The 4,297-nt window shown below is 37.3% G+C and overlaps 1 pseudogene; it reads left to right on the top strand.

Moving 5' to 3' along the window:
- The first annotated feature begins 3,512 nt into the window (after window positions 1-3,512).
- LOC142859490 (large ribosomal subunit protein eL42-like) lies at window positions 3,513-3,888 on the top strand (annotated as a pseudogene).
- The last annotated feature ends 409 nt before the right edge of the window (window positions 3,889-4,297 follow it).

Here is a 4,297-nt window from a genome sequence, read left to right as displayed (position 1 = left end):
TCTCTTCTTGGTAATGTATGAAAATTGTCGTATTCAAGTTAGTCCTGTTATGGTTCTTTAAACCCATTAGATAAAATAAGAGTTTCAAGGTTGATGATCAGTAATTCAGTAAATTACTAAATTCAATTGAATGCATGTGTCAACACCTAATTAAGAAGGTCATCAATTCAACAAGAATCAGGTTTGCATCTTCATTGTGCTATTAACAACTTCTCAGAGAGCTACTCTTGAGTCTGCAGGTTATGCATGAAATCCAGGCTTAGAGTAGAGCACCTAATCCCAGATTAATTTATTCCAACTTTGCCTTTGTGTAAAACCTATTGACTTCCAACAGGCATTGGGCACAATTAGAACGTAGAATCCCTGAAATATCAAAGCAGAACCGAAGTGAATTTTAAAACAAGAGTGTCGATAAAAAGTGCAGTGCTAGGCATATTCCACAGCACCTGTGATTGGGCAGGGAGACCCCAGAGTTCAGCAACATGACAAAGGTTAGTGCCATTGTTCCTGGTTGTCCATGAACTCAAAGGAGCCTTTTGTAGAAAACTGCACACACACTATGTTTGAAGGACATAATGAAGTAAGTCTTGAATTGACCTACACTCTCCCTTCCTGTTACCTAGCTTTCATATCACCAGAAGTATCGATGCAGGTTACTGAGGGAAGAGACATCTGTGGTCTGTACTAGTGCTGGATCCTGTTTGCTTCAATACTAACCTGACAGACAAGGTATGTCTACTGGTTTACTAGTGGCGTGACTGTTAGAAGGTAACCAATTACTTGCTGATTGGATTTTCCTGCTCCACAGAAAGAATACTGTAAACTTTGTCAAAAGCCAATGCCCAGGATGTCAAAGGCCCTAGACTCTTCTACTTCTGTCTTGCTGCAGAGTTATATTGTCAAACTACCTATATTGCTTTCAGAGTGGTCAGGGAAGGTTCTTATTTATAGTCAATGCAGAGGGGAAAAGTGGTAAAAATACCGAGAATACTGGTTCCACTGCTAGCGACCCTACAAACTGCCTAAGCCACACAACTGTCATCCAATTTCAGAGTGCCTAGTTCATTTTTATGCAGGTTCCCCAGCTGTCAGTACAGAGTCAGTGAGCTCCCACTTGTTTGGGTTACCTGTTTATGTGGTTTTCCCCATCATGATCTTTCTTGGCCCCTATGACCGTATTATTGTCCCATTCCCTATGGAGGAATATCTTGCTCAGTCTAGTGACCAGGGAGGTTCTTGATTGTGCCAAACTGATGTGACAGTCTTTGTTGCCTCATGGGAGGTCTCACCCTCCCTGATAAGTGGATGGGAGTGGGATGGGGAGAAGGTTGGGAGAGCAGGAGGAGGGGAATGAGATGAAACTGGGATTGGCATGTAAAATAAGTTTGCTTTTAGGAAAAGATCAAGAATAAATTATTGCAGGTTCTTTATAATACATCTATATCTATCTGAACCCCTCCTTCCCTGGGCTCAGGCAACAGCAATAAAGTAGGTGGAAAAAATGTAAGGGTTCAAGCATAGGGAACGGTGCTCTACAACTCTCCCTTTGGGATGCATAAGCCTGAAAGAAACCTCAGTAGTTGTATTATTTCAATGAATTCAGTGCCTCATGCATTTTAGAAAAGATCTTTACCATTGAGCTGTACACTCAGGCCCCATTCGAATTTCCAAAATAATATTTGCCTGGGTGAGTGTTTTATTATTGTGTCGAGACAAGTTTTGTTATGGTTCTAAGTGATCTGTATTATAAAACCAGATGTTTCGTTTACCTGGCAAAACTGTTATTATAACCTGTTAACCTGGTCATGCACTTAATGTTTCTCTTTTCAGAATGTCTGTCTTTAAAATGTGCTAAGGAGTTGGGATGTAACTCAGTGGCATAGCACGTGCATAGCCTGTAGACAGTCCTGGATTCAATTTCAAGCACCAAAATAAAACAACACACACACACACACACACACACACACACACACACACACACACAAATACAGCATCTACAGTTGTGGTAAAGAGATTTTAAAAGAAACAAATCAAATTAGCAAAGAGAAGATAACTTACTTTCTCCACTTACTCAGTTGCTCCACTTACAAACTATTTCTCTGATAATACATGTGGCTAGTTAAATTGAATAGATCAAGTTATTTGTGCCAAGGCTTTAGGATCACAATTAAAATACCACTCTAATTTCTGGATACATTAATTTTGCTCTTGAAAGAAAAATTTTTTTGCTGAAAAGTATGCACTGAAAATTCAAAATTAAGTTGTAGTGAAGTTTAAACATTTTAGGGAAGAACAAAAAAATTACTCACTCAGCTGATTCACAATAGTGAGTGACACCAGATGATATTCCATGTCTCCCCACAAATCAAAATGCTCTTTTCCTTGACAGCATACAAAATTTGCCAGATTTCAAAGATTATTTTGCGTTAGCATGTCATTCTCCAACGTGAATAGATGATAGTTAAAATGTAACTTCACTGTTATTTTGATTAAATTGTATTTGGATTTTGTCATCTCAATTTCAAACACACCATCTTTCATAAGCATTTAATTCCTTTCAACAACTGAGTTGAAAATTCTAGGCAGTACGTTAGAAAGAACATTGGTAACTCCAGAGATCAGGGATTATCAATATTCAAAGCAGAGCTTCAGATAATGTCATGTAAAATATCAAATTCCTGATAGATACATGCTAAAAAAGAAATTAGTGGAATTAATTTTAAATTGTATTGAGTTTAATCAAGTGCATGCTAGTTATTATAACTTTAATCTATAGTTCATAAAATGGGAGTATCGAAGGGCTAGTCAGGGTGCTCAGTGGGAAAGAATGCTTGCAACTCACACATGAAGACCTGAGTTCAGGACTCAAGATTCTATGTAAAATGCTGGCTATAACTAGGAGCATGCCTGTAACCCCCAATACTGTGGGGAACAGAAATCACTGAGTCTGGCTTATTGCCATCCTAACTCCAAACACAGTTAAAAACCCTCTCAAAGAGATAGTTCAGAGAACAATGAAATCATATATTTAGCATCCTCTTCTGACCCTGATATATGTCTACACGGACACAACTAAGCTAATTCACACAAAACATTTACCCTGTATTCACATACAATAAATGAGCACATGACTTTAATACTTCACTAGGCATTTGAAACTTGTACGTTATTTCTTTTATATATATAAAATATATATTATATATTATATTTTGTTTGGAGCTAGCTTTTTTTCCAAGCACAGACAGGCCATGTGAGATGAGGGTTTCTGGGTTGAAGGTAGATAATACAGCTTTACATGTAGCATGCAACCCCCTGAGGAGTCAAATTTCAAATATTATACATCATTTATTTACTATCTCTAATTATTTCAAATACTTTGAGTATTAAACACATGTGATATTTATAAAGGAAATATTTATTATTTGAAGTAAACGTTGCTTTCTTTTCATCATCTTTAATTCCAAATGTCTATCAGCTATTTAAAATCAATATTTAAGCTTTCTGTGCCGATATCGCACCCGCCAACATGGTGAATGTTCCTAAGACCCGCCGTACATTCTGCAAGAAATGTGGCAAACACCAACCCCACAAAGTGACCCAGTACAAGAAGGGCAAAGATTCTTTGTATGCCCAGGGAAAGCGACGTTATGACAGGAAACAGGGTGGCTATGGTGGGCAGACTAAGCCTATTTTCCGCAAAAAGGCAAAAACTACAAAGAAGATTGTGCTGGGACTGGAATGAGTGGAGTTCAACTGCAGATCTAAGAGGATGCTGGCTATTAAGAGATGCAAGCATTTTGAACTGGGTGGTGATAAGAAGAGAAAGGGCCAAGTGATCCAGTTCTAAGCTGACCTTGTTATGAAGACAATAAAATCATGAGCTTTCACTCAAAAAAAAATAAATAAATAAAATCAATATTTAATTTAGTAAAAATTTACAAAACAAGGACTAAGTTGAAATGATTATTTTTGTGTCCATCATTTAAAGAAACCTCTGATAACTTCTTCCATAATCTCTATGCTTCAACTCTTCTGGCATTTTACCATCTAAAGCAGTTTAATTGCGTACATGCTTCATGTAGATATATGAAAAATGCAGTATTTACTAAGCCCACATGTATTTTGATTGTATATTTATGGTATTATAGATTGGGCTTCTTGGGTACAGGCATGCCTCACCTATGTGACACCATCAACATTTACTTCATGGAAGTACGTACAGCTTATAGATGTGCTCAACAAATTCTAGTTCGTTGAAGCAATAAATATCTTGCTTGAACTTTAAACACACGGGTAT

The sequence above is a fragment of the Microtus pennsylvanicus genome, chromosome 11 (genome assembly GCF_037038515.1).
Source record: "Microtus pennsylvanicus isolate mMicPen1 chromosome 11, mMicPen1.hap1, whole genome shotgun sequence".
Taxonomy (NCBI): Eukaryota; Metazoa; Chordata; class Mammalia; order Rodentia; family Cricetidae; genus Microtus; species Microtus pennsylvanicus.
Note: the sequence above shows the minus strand (reverse complement) of the source record. Positions and strands in the feature narration are given on the sequence as shown.